A 16,802-nucleotide genomic window follows, 5' to 3' on the forward strand; every position below is an offset into this window, starting at 1 on the left:
GTGGTCTCGCGGTAGCGTTCTCGCTTCCGGAGCGCGAGGTCCCGGGTTCGATTCCCGGCGGGGTCAGGGATTTTTCCTGCCTCGAGATGACTGGGTGTTGTTGCGTCGTCTTCATCATCATCATTCATCCCCATTACGGTCGGAGGAAGGCAACGGCAAACCACCTCCATTAGGACCTTGCCTAGTAAGGCGGTGCGGGTCTCCCGCATCGTTCCCCTACGCTCTGTAAAGAAGCAGGGGACTTCATTTCCAAAGTTTTAGTATAACATGTAGGTGAGCTATTCATGCATTAGTTATGTGAAGCATGCACCCCACGTTTTTCATTATTGATCTTAGAAGTATTTTCATAGCTGTCCAAAAATCCACAAGCAGAAATTTTCAAGACTGTCTGTATGGGGTTAGAAATGTTATGTACGTTCACAGTTGTCACGGATCGGACGAGTAGGGTTTGTTCTGCGTCACCCGTTTCCAAGAGGCTTCTGCAAGAATTGAAAACTTATAGTTACAACTCTCAAACTTTCATTGAGAAATTTAAACACTGGCGAATTCCTATAGTACTCTAAACGATACCTTACGTGCACCAAAGGTAGCTGTTACGAAAGGAATGGATTTTTATCTTGTCCAGACATTTTGATATGGATTTTCCATGATTCGCCAAAATTACTTCAGAATTATGTTCAAATAATTCGAAAATATATCCAACAATTTATACTTATCAAATTATGGAATCTTTTCCCTCTTCTTCTGTTTATTATTATTATTATTATTATTATTATTATTATTCAATACATGTAATACTAATTCACTCCATGTTTGACTTCTCATTACACGTGTGATGAAGCTGTAATGATCCAAGGCAATAAATAATAAATTTAAATAAATATATAAGTGTACTCTCTTGCAAACAAATGCTGCTGCCTTGCACAAATATACAGACATTCGACTTGTCCTCAGAGAATTGCGAAAACTCTCCTCTGAAATGTGTTTCCAGCTGTGAGTAGAATCCAGCAGCTGACAGATGTTTTAATTTTTGTTAGTTAACGGTACACATGTATTTTTTCAATTTTAGCATTATTTATGTGTAAGTAGGCTGTTTAGGTTTTTATGTTGGTAACGTCACGTAGCGCTCTGTATGAAAATCACTGGCTGTGCTGTGTGCAGTCTGTGGTTGGTTGGTATTGTTGGAATATTCGCTATTGTAGTGTAGGGCAGTTGGATGTGAACAGCGCGTAGCGTTGCGCAGTTGGAGGTTAGCCGCCAGCAGTGGTGGATGTGGGAAGAGAGATGGCAGAGTTTTGAGAGCGGACGATCTAAACGTATGTCCGTCAGAAAAACGAAATTTCTAATACTGGATGTCATGAACTGATATATATATATTCTGACTTTTGAACACTATTAAAGTAAATACATTGTTTGTTCTCTATCAAAATCTTTCATTTGCTAACGATGCCTATCAGTAGTTAGTGCCTTCAGTAGTTAGAATCCTTTATTTAGCTGGCAGCACTGGCGCTCGCTGTATTGCCGTAGTTCGAGTAACGAAGATTTGTGTGAGGTAAGTGATTCACGAAAGGTATACATTATTTTTAGTCACGGCCATTCTTTTGTAGTCAGATTGCGTTGCGCTAAAAATATTGTGTGTCAGTTTAGTGATGATCAGAATAAGTAAAGAGAGAAATGTCTGAGTACGTTCAGTTTTACTCAGCTGTTTGAAAATCAAATAACGTAAGAGGTTTATCAGCACAGTCATTTAAAATTTTCTAAGGGGGGGGGGGGGTTCATATGTTTTCTGACGGTTTTCTGACGTTTTGTTGCTAAGGTGTCTGCATGTTCTGCGCTTGGAATAGAAATTCTGAAGTTTCGAGGAAAGTTCATCTGCTGCTCTTACTGAGACCTCTTAAGATGCAGATATTAGTAGGTAATTTCTGTCTTAGAGTTGTTTTAGGCACTGGAAATTTTGCGCACCGTTAAAGTCAAATTGAAACCTTAACACGATTACTGTTTTTTAATTAAATATTTAAGCAGTGACACCAAGTTAATCAGGATTATCAGATTCCGTTGGTTCCCCATTACTTTCATGATTGTGTATTATACCTGAAACAAATTATATTGTTATGCCAATATCGTCCCTGTACCTTCTATATTTGCATAGAATGAACGGGTACTTTTTCGAAATTATATTTCATGCATTTTTACGTTTTCCCTTACTTGCAAAGACTTTTCTGAAGCACAAACCCTACACAAGTTACATTGTGCTGTAGATTGTTTGACTGACCGATTCAAACCCGTATTCAGATAATATTATGGCCGCGCTGGCGCCCTGATTGAGAGCCACAAATATTCGGAGATTGAATTTGAGACCAAATAATTTCAAACAAAGAAAATACAAAAGAAAAATTCTTCATGTTTAATATTTGGTAGGGATTTTCCTGCTGTTTATAACGACATACAGGTTTGCATCTGGATAGCCATAGCCACAGAAAAAGGACCAAATATAACAAGAATGTTTGTATTGGAAATGATACAATTAAATTAAACAGCTAAGCGTTATAAAATATTATTAATTTGCCAAATTAGTATCAATTGGCACAGAATACTTTCTTGTCACGAATGTTAGTCGTAGCGTATGCTAAAGAATATTTACAGGAATTAATTTTCATTTTTCTCTCGTTTCCCACAAAGAATTAAATTACATTATATACTTTATTACTGTTAGAACGTATTAATAATATCTCTTTAGTTTGACTGATGTGTACATAAGAAATATTTACTTCTCGAATCAGTGAAACGTATTTGTAAATTCTGCATATACGGTCGACAAAACCACGACTTATATCTGCAGACTGCATGTTAAGTAAATATTAGAATTCCGTCAGAGCAATAAAAAGAGTCATATTGTTCTAATATAACGTGTCATTATGTACTTTCCAATTAGCGTGAATATATATATTTACCATCAGCAACAAGCAGCATAAGAGACAAATGAATCGAAATGTCTGGTCAAAAATACAGAGATTTCTGGAAAGATCCTTCGAGATCAACAATTATTAAAGTACAGTTTAGAATCTGCCATTAGGTAAATGCGTCTGTTACATTACATGTTTTGCAACTGGAACTTAGTGGAACTGCTGAGTTCCTTCAGACACTTTATATTCCTCCAACTGCTTCATGACCTCAAGGCTTCAGAGATTTGGCATGAGTCAAAGGCATTTAGCTGAGAGAAGTAACTGCAAAATGGATAAATAAAAACTGCTTCTGGGACACATAACTGTTATTTATGTTAATTTATTCTCATTATTAATATAATAAGTGTCAACTATATTTGTAAAAAGTGTTTGTAAATAACCACTTTACTTAGCAGAAAACGCGCTACTTCAAAAACAAGCCTGCTGTTCTTAGGGTACATTAATTCTTCTGAAGTTTGTCTGCCGCTTCATGTAAGTACAATGACTGTAATTGATATAAAGTATTTCATTTATGTGGTGTAAGACTACGGATTAATCTTTCTACATACATTACACCTAGGTAGAGTTACAGTGCATACTTATAATCCTGTAACAGACGTTCAGTTAATTTGTGAATACAGTGATAGAGAAGGTACTTATTTTTAAATTTCTAAAGGTTCTCAAATTTTGCTTTATATCAAACAATAGAATGTTAAAGACTATTAACACACACCATACACAAGTCTGCGAAATATATATATTTTTTTACTTCTTGTGTGTGAATATCATATTATATTTCATTCCTAACTGTTATTATCGATGACAAATGACATTAAAAATAGTGGTGTAATAATTAAGAGAACGTTCCCCAGACTACAGTACGGTCATCGCTAGACAGACTATCAAACGCAACATCGGGCATCCATAATGTTAGCTCTTAAACGGTACAGGGTATAAAAACTACATTTTCCGCAAGAGCACCCTAAGCAGAGAGTGTGTTATAAGGTTAAAAATCGTAAATTTCTTATGCAACAAGATTTTTTTATTGAAACGAAGAATATTTTGTAACGGCACTCTATCTCTTACAAAGAGGATTTCGTTATTCTGATCAATCTGAAGACCAAACTCGGTCTGTTTTTACCAGGAGCAGAGGACGGGAATTGCATCTGACGGAATATTTCGCCCTTATATCTGTCGCATTTCATGGGAATTTTTACAAAACGGTACTGCTGTATTACTTTTCGGCGTTATATCCCTGCCAATGTCGCTCGTACTCTGTATCAGATTTAAAGCAGGCATTGCAACGTATTTGAGAATACACAACTTTTCTTGTAAAACTATATTTATTAGGTCTCTGTGTTGATGCATAAACACTGAGTCAACAAACTATCGCGTTCAATCAGTCACCTCCAAGGGGTGATCAAAATCGGTGGGACATCCCGGTAGGTTTCGAGGTTGACTATGTCCGCTAAGCTGTGGCAATGTAGGGCAAGAAACATACTGAAAAGCTTTACATAGCTCAGCAGCATAGGAAAAGTAGTGAATAAACAAGGATAAATAATAGAAAATCACGACCGGTGGGAGTAAGGTAATGGTTGTAATGAAGATATATGGTTATATAGCTATTCAAACAATAAGTATTTATCATGTAGGTTCTTTGAAATATGCGAATACGGTATGTGAAATGTCACCGAAAACATGGCTCTGAAGAAGGGGTCCCAAGACCAAAGGTGTCTTTTATGCTCACAAACATTTATCACTCCCTCGGGTATTATTATGCATAAAATGACTCTAAAATATATTAAGCATTAATTAAAAGTAAAACACGATTTACAAAATAGGAAATATACCTATTTTATCCACAAAGCATTTCAACAGTTTTAACCTCCCATTTGCAGAAGGGAGGTCACGTTTACGTCATTGAGAGCCATACAGTGTTATTTTATGGCAGTTTACGAATGTTTCACCTGCGGTACGTAATATCACATTAAAAAAATTGAGTAACTAATTACTGTCATTGAGAATCGATACTACTTATTAATTTAACGTAATATTTCTCACATTTTATGTACAAATCGTTAGAGGAAAAGTGGTTAAGGCACAGTAGGTACACACGTAATATTTTTCACAAGCGACTAATTTGGGACTGTGCCTGCTGTGACTTCGCAATGTTTCTTATAAGTTACCGTAAAATCGACATCGCTCGCATGTCAGTAACCTAGATGTGGTAATCTACTTCGCGATGAAATTTTACAATAAATACTATTAGCGATTTAAACAGTTTCTTTGATTTGCATAGGAACTGACAATAGTCATAGCCCTGGAATAAATGGAAAAAGGATAATACTAAGTTTTAAAAATATAAAACTCTAGTTTATTTTCAGAAGTAATGAGGTATCTTTAAAAAATTCGATTCTAGGATTGAATAACAAAATAGTTTCTGCATAATCTTGTTGATTCCGTTGTGTTGCAAGAATTAGTGACTTAAGTGGCTAAATATCTTATTATTAAGAGTAAAATCTATTTATACTCTTAATGTTATCTCCTGTCAGCAGTTATTTTTTATTATTATTATTAAATGTTTGCGATCAAACAAAAACTGCGACCTTCCGTGGGAAATACCCAGCGCAAAGAAAGATTTGTCAGAAAAATGAAATTCTGGAAGGAGTGACCTCATTCACATATTTAGGCCGTAAACTATCCTTTCTGGAAGAAACAGACATAACTAATAAAGTCACCAGGGATACAAAAGCAGCAGGTGTCATTAATAATGTAATGAAACCATAGGGGAGGCGCACTTTTGTAAGGCCTTAGCAAGGTCTGTGCTGTACTATGCCACCGATGCCTGGACAATGAAAGCAAAGGATTCGAAAAGGCTGAAAGCCTATAAGCTGAAATTCTTGAGAGGAATAGATGGTTACACCAACTGGAATCAAAAAAGGAATGAAGATACGATGAAGGAATTTAAAATGGATCCCATCACACATTATACACAGAACTACCAAAATAATCGTAGAAAGCATCTACAACGAATAAGCTCAAAGAGCATCCCAAAATACATGCTACAGTGCCACCACCTACGGTATAAGATCGTTAGGTCGATAATGAAAAGCCGGCAGGGGAACTTCTCGACGAGAGCATAACAGAACAACAGGCCTAACGTGTGCAAGGAGGAAGAAGAAGAAGATTTACAATCTATTGTAAAGTTCTAAGGTTCCTTTCCAGGAAAATTAGGATGATATTCGATATCGTACACAAGAGCAAATGTATTGGGTAAACGGAATCCAGTATCATCTGGTATCGCCTTAGTGCTCAGAAATTTATCGTAAACGACTAAAAAATAATACACACAGCTGACTGAAGGTTAATTATAAGAGAATACATAGTTTTCATTCTTTACAATGGGTTTCTTAGACCTGTAAGAATTTATAGAGTACAGAAAAATGTAATAAGATTTGACATTGGGAAATTTGCTGGGAGCTAGGTCTTAATTTTTAATGTTAAATTTTATCCTTCTTGATCCCAAAATTATACTAAGATGATCAGTTGTGATTGATCAGGAAATCATCTTGAAATCATTGAAATCTCAATATTTTTGTGTATGTATACAGCAGCTGTGTGTTACTTGGGGAAGTCTTTTTCCTGCGTAAGGTTGTTTTTATTTTGGAATAGTCAATGTATTTCAACATTCAGCGATTTTGCTATTAGCTATTTTCGCCCCCTTTTGGCATTTTCAAGTGATATGGTAGAAAGAATATCAGAAGTTCCAGCGGCTTCAAACAGAAACAAGAAAGAAAATAAAAAATATGGATACATAAAAATTTACACACGTCTCTCATTTGCAGCACAGTAACAAAACTGTAATCATAAAGCGTCTTATATCGCACTCATCTGTGCGAAGGAAGTAACATATACCGGCGTCCTCAATAACGATTCTTCACGACTGTGGTAGTTAGGGGCAGAACCTGTATATGCAACATTCTTTAACATAATTCGTTAAAAATATGAATTTAATATTAATTTGAAGTGTCGTTACCGTCAAATGACATTACAACTTAAACACACATGAAATCCGTTTGTAGAAAGAGAAAAACGCGTCCCTTATGTGGAGTTTTCAACGGTGCCTTCGTTCTACACATTGAAATAATGTAAAATTTAAAATGACATTACACATGAAGTAGTCAACAGCTTGAAGTCAAAAGGCGTGCATTTCAGCGAATTTAACAGCACGACTGTGCTGTCAAAGATATATAAAAACTTACAGGAAGAGAAATACACACTTGGTGAAAGACATTACTACATATGCTTAATCCGAAAGTTTTGCACAGAGTCTCGTAAACGAGACATCTGAAGCATACAGATAAGGGAGGATGAGGAGTGTTCAAGGTTTTTATTGCATGCATGGGGAGCAAATTGCCATCCAAATCACAATAAAGACCATCCTAGAACTTGTTTCACCCACAAAGCGGTTATCATAAAGGTGTGAAACGAATGTCTTCCAAGTCTTCTGCTGGCTTGACAAGCGACTGTATGCAATACTTCCACAGCCAGTGAGGCCAATTCATAAGGACGCTGCACAGTCATGATGCAAATTAATGGTTTTACAGTGCAATTAAAAAGCAAAATACAGAAGCAAGAGTATAGGTTTGGAAACAATACAGAAAACCTAGAATGGTCCCCACGTATATGAAAATATACCGGTATTTAAAAAACTGTATCTATGCTATCTGGCAGGAAGGTACAGTATAAAATAAGATGATTGCACTAGGTACTATTTGTGGCAGGAAGGTCCGTTATAAATTGAGAAAATTAGATCCTTTCCAAGCTAATAGCTAAATCGCCAAATCGTGAAACGGAATGATTACTTATGAATACCAACAACATGCGCAGAACAATGATTTCCTTCATTAAAATCTCGTTACAGTGAGTAATTCGTCGAATGTAGTACGACCATGTACATTTCAATGGTCTAAAGGAGATTGCCCGATCAGCCTCATACAAATTTGCTATCAAGGTAAATAATATTTTATATAGCACAGACAAATATTCATCGAGTTGCATTTCATTATTTGAATGAAACCTTATTCAGAAAACCTTATGTAGAAGCGGCGCGCGTCCACATTAGGTGGCCTTTAAGCAGTACTAAAGTGCAGGTACTACCTGCGGGGTTGCGGTGAGCCGACTCTCCACAGCGATGAGTCCGCTGCTGGGTGGGCTATCTGCGTTTCGGAACGCGGAAGTCTCCGGGTCGTCAGTAACGAGTTGGCAGACGGCCCGGCCAGTGTTTATGTCGGAACTCGGCGAGGCAGGCGCCGTCGTCAACTCGTCGGTTTATCTGTACGCTATCGCAGCGTTAAAATGGCCGCGGACCCTTATCCCCTCCTCCACAAGTGTCGCAGCCAGTCTTGAGCACGGAACCCGGGTCCCTGGGAGCATATCCGTCCCTTGGGGAATTTTATCCGGACCGACCGAGCACCTCGACTGCTTCAGTCGAGTATCGAACAGCTAAGCGTAGTGACGGGAACAACCGAATGTAAACAATCGATCCGGCCCCTGTGTTCGAGCGGTTCTAGGCGCTTCAGTCTGGAACCGCGCGACCGCTACGGTCGCAGGTTCGAATCCTGCCTCGGGCATGGATGTGTGTGTTGTCCTAAGGTTAGTTAGGTTTAAGTAGTTCTGAGTTCGAGGGGACTGGACCTCAGATGTTAAGTCCCATAGTGCTCAGAGCCATTTGAACCATTTTTTGTAAACAATCGATTGATTCGGCTGCTGGCGAAATAATCGACTCATTAGGTTTTAGTTTTACATATCGGCTGATTTATTCATTCATTCTTTTGAGTGAAACTAGTCCTTGAGAGCACCCGAACGAAAACAATCGATTCACCGGTGGTAGTTTTACATTTCGGTTGGACTATTACTCATTTACGTTTTTCGAGTGAACGCAGTCTGTGGAAGCAATCGAATGAAAGTATTCGACACCGCTGTAGCTTTGCACATTGACTGAATTGTTCATTCCTTCTTTTCAAGTCAAAAAAGTTTTTTAATTAAATAGTTATTTTCTGCCTTTTAGTCTTGTGTGTGTGAAATTCTTTATTTCTAATACTTTGATGAGATTACAGCAGAAACATGTGGTGTATTTCAGGTTTATTTCGGTTCCTCTTCTACTGAATCAACCAATATGCTGCTCACTTCTACGTATATCTCGCAAAAGGAACCCGACTTCAAAAGTGGGAGAGGGTCGAGCTCACACGGAAGCTTAGTACCAATCGTTCTTAAATGTGAAACATTTGCGACTAGAACGGGAAAACAGGGAAATAGCAGTGCTACACCAATACAGTCCGCCACACACCAGAAAAGAAAGCGAGTTAATATTACATTGTCGTACAGTTCCGAGCTACGTAGAAAGTTTCACGCCTTTAGCTTATCGGATAGTGAGTATAAAATCAGTTGCAAATTTTGTACCGAACAGACAGACAGACAGAAAAACAAAGTACCCTCCGCCACACATCAGTGTCGAAAGAGAGTTAATGTTGCAATGTTGTTCTTTTCTGAGTTATGTTGAAAGTTTCAACTCTCTAGCTTATCTGGAAGTTAGTTTAAAATCAAGCGCAAAATTTTTACCGAAAATACAGACAATAAACCGACATAATAAATAGTGTTAAAATTTGATTGTTAATACAATTTTTATTCACATGTCCTTGGAATAAAATACTTGATTTGTCTCTAAAAAGTTTTCAGTCCTAGTAATCGTTCATTTATAACCGAAAAAGCTGAAAAAGTATATAAATAAAATCACTCAAATCTGGAGGCTGAGAGAAAACATTTATACAACGGCGGCAAATCGACAGAAAATTTTCTGTTGGTTGTCTCGCATTGAATGAAACCACTCAAAACACGGTAATTAAGTGAACACATGCATATAACGGCCGCAAACCAACGAACACCTGTTTCAGTCGGTTGTCTCGCACTGAATGAAACCACTAAAGCCCGCTGAGTGAATAAGAACATTCATATACTGTAGCTGACTTGGTCGCAGAGACTAGTATCATTCGGCTAATTCATTCGACTGAAAAAACCGACGGAACGAAAAGACAATCGACTGGCCAATCGATGTTAAAAACAGCCGGTTGTTCCATCACTATGCTAAGGATATATACGAAGACAGCTGAGAAAGAAGTGAGAAAAGTGGTGCAGCTAATCTTCGGTATTGTTCAGTATGTATATTTGGCATGTGATAAAGAAAACCAAGGAGATGAATAGGGAATTAAATTTCGGGCAGGAGAAATGGAAGCTTTGAGGTTTGCCGACGACATTAGGGGCGGCTTAAGTTGCAAGCGACACAGGCGCCAAGCTGAAAGGTGCGCCCAGGTGCAGAATTTGTATTCTCGGTCTTCCATTAGTAGCGGAAATTGACACGGCAGAAAGTATACGATAGCAGAAGAGAAAACGTTCCAGTAAAAAATGCGAATGTGTGTTTACGAGCCGCCCCTGGTTTCGGTATCAAATATTGTCCTAGTGAGTAAAAATGTATTTGAGACGTGCACTTTTTGACTATGTTCATATCTGATTACATCTACATATATCTACACTCCGCAAGCTACTTACGGTGTTTGGTGGAGGGTACTTTGTATACCATTGTCAGTTATCACTTTTCCTTTTCCCCTTGTGTATGATTCGCGAGAAGAACGATTGCTACTAAGCCTCAGGATGGGCTAGAATTTCTCTAATTTCATCTCTATTGTCTTTTCGGAAGATATATATACGTAGGAGGAAACAATACATTGGTTGATTCTGTTAGGAATGTACGTTCTCGGAACTTTTTACAGTAGACCACACCGTGGTGCACAACAAGCATCTTGCAGCGTCTGCCGATGGAGTTGGCTGGTCATTTCCACCAAGCTATCGAGCTTACTTAACGATTCTGTAACGAAACGTGCTGCTCTTCTTTGGATCTTTTGTATTTCTTAAAATTGATCCATGACGCGTGGGTCTGGGTGGAAGGAGGTTTTCAACACTGAAGTTTAAATTTCATACCCTAGTTCAACACTTTTTCAAGAACGCTTATATGGAATGTCAGCTTTAGTCACTGAAACCATACCTTCAAATCGTGGGACTTAGACTGTGCTCTGAAAGATTTTTAACCAAGGGGAAAATTGTCAGTACGTATATTACATAACTCTAAGAATTATACATGACTTCATTAATAAAATATTTCTGTTTCATACCACATCCAAATTTGTGTTTTCCTCGTCAGTTTGCATACATAAAAATTTTGACCATATTTATTAGTTTTGAAATAATTTAATGCTGAATTTTCTAAAATTTAACTACTTACTAGTGAGTTTTCTTCACATGCAAAACACTACTTATGCATTTAGTCAGTGTCTTACGTTTAACACTCAATATCAAGTTAGATTTCTTTTTCCGTATTTCTGTCTCATATTTTCCGACGGTAAGCGAAATAATTTGTAAATTACGGAATTAAAAAGATGTAATGTTAAAATAAAAATAGCAGAAATTTTGTATTTCTTCCTTTCCACTCTGTTTAATAGATATCATCTTTTGATTGAAGCAAGAAAAATACAATAGGTGTAGGTGCAGTTGTTTCACTAAAAGATTTCAAAGATATCGGCAACTGCTTTAAATCGAAATGAGTTACCTCTTCTTTTAATATTAAGCAATTCAATAACATTCAGAAATTTGATTGTATTATAGAGGAGTATTTTAAAAGAAAAAGTTTGTACTAACACTAGGTTTACGTGTGTTTTAAAGGTCTTACAGAGAGCCCAAGGAAAAGCACTAATGTCTGAGGAAGGGGGTGGTTCAATGGAGCCAAATTTCTGAGGAGGAGAGAGGGAGGTGGTATGGTGGGCGGGGGGGGGGGGAGGAGGCATATTATATGTCGCTTCTGTGCTAAAATGTTCTCGAAGCGGTCATGGATAATATTTTAATTCAGTCAGAGGAAACAAAGCACCTGGAACACCATTTTAACGGAATGGGTAGTGTCTGAAAAAGAGGTTATAAGTCGAATGTCAATAAAACTAAAACAAGTTTAATGGAATGAACTCGAATCAAATCGGACGATCCTAAGGGATTTAAATTAGGAAATGCGACAAAGGAAATAGTAGATGATTTTTGCTCTCTGTGCTGCAAATTAAATCCCGATGGAAGGTACACTGGCAATAGCTAGAATAGCTGTTCTGAGAAAGAGAAATTTGTTACCAACGAATGAAAGTTTATGCGTTACCAAGTCTTCTGCGCAGGTATTTGTCTGGAATGTCGCCCTTCACGGAGCGAAATGTGAACGATAAACTCTCCAGGAAAGCAGAGAATAGAGAATTTTGAAATGTGTTGTTACAGAAGAATGTTGAGGATTTCGTGAGTGGATCGAATACCTGATGACGACGCACTGAATCAAATAAGGGAGAAAAGAAATTTGTGGCGCAACTCGAGTAAGTAATAGTTTGGTTAATAGTACATATCCTGAAGCATTAAGGACTCATCGGTGTGATAATTGTGGGAAATATAGTGGATAAAAATTGCTTAGGGAGAGCAAGGCTTAAGTGCGGTAAGCAGGTTCTAGCGGATGTAGGATGAGTCGGTGTGTAGAGATGAAGAGACTTGCATATAACACCTGAGGGTATTTTTGGTCCGTCAATACAGCTATAAGAAAATCTGCCTTTTTTTCACCAGAAGTGTTTCGCTTTATTGATGTAAAGCATCATCAGTGGTATGTAATTAAAGATAGTTACAATCTGATTTGTTTTCTAAATTGAAAAACTGTTAGTTAACAACTTGTTGGTTTTTACTTACGGCCATTGCCGCTTGGTGTTTCGACTACATAAGCAAATGCCGCCTGCTAGCACGTTTTTGGTTCCTTTCTTCGTTAAGCACCGGTAATTGTGGTCTAATTTTACTCTGCTTTGCAGAACTATGCGCTTTTGATGCTTAACACAGCATAATTTCGTACATCGCTGTTCACTGTTTATCTGTATATTTCTAAGTGCGTATCATGTTTTGTAGCGTTGCTAACATTGACATCTACATATATTTTTTTTGCTCTCTGTACTTCATTATATTTGTTATTCTATTTAATCATGTTACTGTGTATTTATGTACTCTGCAAGAGAAGTGAAAAAGTGGTGATGGAGTTTAAATTTTGTGTAGTGAGTAGGTGGGAGGGGGAGGGGCAGGGGAGAAACAAAAATGATCTGATAATAAGTGCATAGTAGTGTGATGGAGAATGATTTGAGGAAAACTGTGGGGGACAATTACTAGCACATTTCTGGTTCCCTTATTCGTTGGCCACTGATAATTATGTACACAGAAATGAGGAATTTGCACAGGATAGCTGGTACTCCAGTTTCTGTAAATTACGTCACTGTCACAACAACAGCAAAAAATCGCGAGTGTGTGAAGTAATTCACACGAAAGTCGAGTGTGTCATCGCCATAACCGTACTAAGCAACGCTACCGCAAAAACAATACTGACGCACTGTAGTCCTTCTCCATCGTCTCTATGCAACGAACAACGACAACACAGCTATTGGTGAAAATGTTCTCAGAGCTGTGCTATTTGTCCACGTAAATACTCTACCATGACGTAACTCAACTCCACACTTTTCCAGTACAAGAGTTCACTGCTTGAAAATTTTATTATTAAATCACTCACTGTCTTTCTTCTTTTCAGAATATATTTTCCAAATTATAGCAGCATCCATGCATGGTCTGAAGAGCTGTTTGTTTCGGTCGTGAACCCAATGGCCGGTTTGATACTCTTCTCGATTCCTGTCACTTGTCCACATTTCAGCATAATTACTGAATGCTGCATCATGGACGATCTGTCTTGCCTACTCAGATCTAAGACATTTCCTGTGATTCGTTCCTTACACGATTCCTTCAGTTACAACTTTCAGCAAACACACGTTCCGTAACATGTGCTCAACCATTCCTACTCTTTGATTCGTTCACCTTACCAGACATTTTTTCTCATCGACTCATTGTAGGACATCTTCATCCCATACTCGGTCAATCCATCTGACATTCCATTGTCCCGAAACACCACATTTTAAAGGTCGTTTTTGGATTTTAAAACATTGACGACGCCCTCTATGTTTCTACTTCAGCAATTACATAAACTTATTTTAATACACAAAATTTGTCTTGGTCGCACATTTATTAAATAAATGCCGGTTTCGATTGATCGAGCAATCACCTTGAGATCGAAATAGACGGAAAAAATATTATATAAGTTCAACCTACTTACAATATTTAGAGGACAGTGTACCTAGGAGCACATGATATTTTTTGGTCTTCAGTGTAATGACTTACGTGTATTAGAGATCGCCATAAGCAGCGTCTGCCATTCTCTACAGTTGTTAGAGATAACGTTGTGTTTTGTTCAGATCGTGTATACATTTCGAGTTCTACACATTTAAGTGCCGTATAGTATATTAAAGCTGTTTCCAATATACAATTAATTCTTCAGTCATGCATTTTTGCTGCAAGTAGACTTCTACGTTTTTCTAAAACTAGTTGTATAACGTATGAACGGAGTAATCATACTTCGCAAGGAGTGCATCTCTTGTACCTTGAAAGAGAAGAAGGTGTTATACCACGGAAGGCGAGATATTCGCAAGTTAACTGAGTTTCGTTAATGTCTTAAAAATTTCACCCGTCTTGAAAATGGTAATTCTGTCAGGTTCGATTCCATATGGAACCGGTGTGCTCAACGACTGTGTTTATTAAAATTGACAAATGTATAGCAATCAATCGCTAATAACCTATTCACATTTTAACCAGTGTGTGGGTATCATCAGTGCGGTTAGATATAAAACAAAACATCATTATCGCTTGCCTATACAAGTAGCCCCTACTAGACCATTCATAACAGTATTTCATTGGTTGTAATATGGGTAGATCGGCAATAAACAGATTATTAGCGACTGATTTGTACTGTCTCGGTTTTAATGGAATTATGTGTCAGTTTCCAATAGCTTCGACTTCAGTAATAATTAAACTTGTAACTGGCTTTTGATAATATGTCTCCTTTATTTGATTTCAGTCTGATTGTTGGTTTGTTGTAGAGTAAAAATGAAACGGATAAAAGACTGAATACAGCTATGAGAAGATTTTCTCGATTATAATGCTTTTAAATTTCAATAGTATATTTGTACCTACATACATGAACGTGTTGCACATTGCAACATGTTTCTTATTTGGAAAAACCTTAGTTTTCCAGAGAAGTTTTTGAAACTCCAGAAAAAACGCTGCAGCACGTACAAAGCGAATGCAATCATTTAAACATGGAATGAAAAAAATTTACTAAACTACTATTCCAGAGCTGGCCTAGGCGAAAGTCTGAAAAACGTTCCAAGGCACGATACTTTCCCCTACTGTATAAAAAGAAAAGAAGGTGAAAGGGTACATACCATTAAAATTCCGTTACAATGCGTAACCCGTCAAGTGTAGTACAAACGCCAACTGTGTTATTAAAACTAATCTGCGTTCTTTTGAATTAAAAACAATCTTGGTTGTAATTTACTCTGCGCTCTTTTCAGTTAAAAACAATCTTGGTTGTAATTTAATCTTTTATTAACAACGTGTTTCGCCTTCGTGAGAGATCTACAGATTATCTATAAGGATAATAAATAAGCAAAAATTAGGGTACGGTCGTAGCCTGCATGATGCTAAAAGTGGATAACGAACACTGACCTAATCCTAAAAGTAAGGTCTCCAAAGCGCTGAGGCCGCAGGAAAACTGTTTGTGTGGCTATGGCCACACTGCTTTTTCCTTTGCCCTCTCCATTCTGTACAGAAATCACTACACATTCGCTGGAGCTTTCAGTGGGCTTGGCTGCCAGTTGTTAGACACTACCGCCATATGCGAAGTTAGAGCAGTTATTCGATTCGATATTCATCGACAGTTGACGGAAGTGTATGGAGAGTCGTGTATGGATGTCAAAAACGTCCGCAAGTGGTATGGACGGTTTGTAGGTAGTCGATTGGCCGCCATATTCTCCGGATCTGAACACATGCGACACCTTTTTGTGGGACTATATTAAACACAAGGGTACAGCAAAAAACCCAAAACCATTGCTGAGCTGAAAACAGATATTCTGGAGGTCATCGTCAGCATCGATGTTCCGACACTTTAGCGGGTCATATAGAATTTCGCTATTCGTCTGCGCCACATCATCTTCAATGATGGAAGGCATGTCTAACATATCATAACCTAAATCCAAATATATATAGTGACGTCTACATGCCGAATTGGCAACGGCCTTGCCCCAGTGGATACACCGGTTCCCGTGAGATCACCGAAGTTAAGCGCTGTCGGGCGTGGCTGGCACTTGAATGGGTGACCATCCAGTCGCCATGTGCTGTTGCCATTTTTCGGGGTGCACTCAGCCTCGTGATGCCAATTGAGGAGCTACTCGACCGAACAGTAGCGGCTCCAGTCAAAGAAAACCATCATAACGACCGGGAGACCGGTGTGCTGATCACTCGCCCCTCCTATCCGCATCCTCAACTGAGGATGACACGGCGGTCGGATGGTCCCGATGGGCCACTTGTGGTCTGAAGACGGAGTGCAGTGCACATGCCGAATAAAGTGTGTGAAGGCCGTAGTTTGTAACTAATTTACGTTTTTTTTTTTCATATAGTTCAATAACTGTCATGCTGTCCCTTCTTGAAGTCATACCAGCACGACAGGATGTATACCAGCCTCATGCCATTGCTCCCTTGTGTAGCCACTTGTCGCTTCTGCCGTGAAGCTATGGCGGCAGCTCTGTGTCCTGTATTTAAATGTGCACACGTCTTTGTGACTGTAGTCCTACATTGCCCAATTTTAGTCTGATG

General features: G+C 38.2%; 1 pseudogene; it reads left to right on the plus strand.

Annotated features, from left to right (window-relative positions):
* The first annotated feature begins 16,216 nt into the window (after window positions 1–16,216).
* LOC126237614 (5S ribosomal RNA) lies at window positions 16,217–16,333 on the plus strand (annotated as a pseudogene).
* Window positions 16,334–16,802: the final 469 nt, after the last annotated feature.

The sequence above is a fragment of the Schistocerca nitens genome, chromosome 2 (assembly GCF_023898315.1).
Source record: "Schistocerca nitens isolate TAMUIC-IGC-003100 chromosome 2, iqSchNite1.1, whole genome shotgun sequence".
In the NCBI taxonomy this organism is placed as follows: Eukaryota; Metazoa; Arthropoda; class Insecta; order Orthoptera; family Acrididae; genus Schistocerca; species Schistocerca nitens.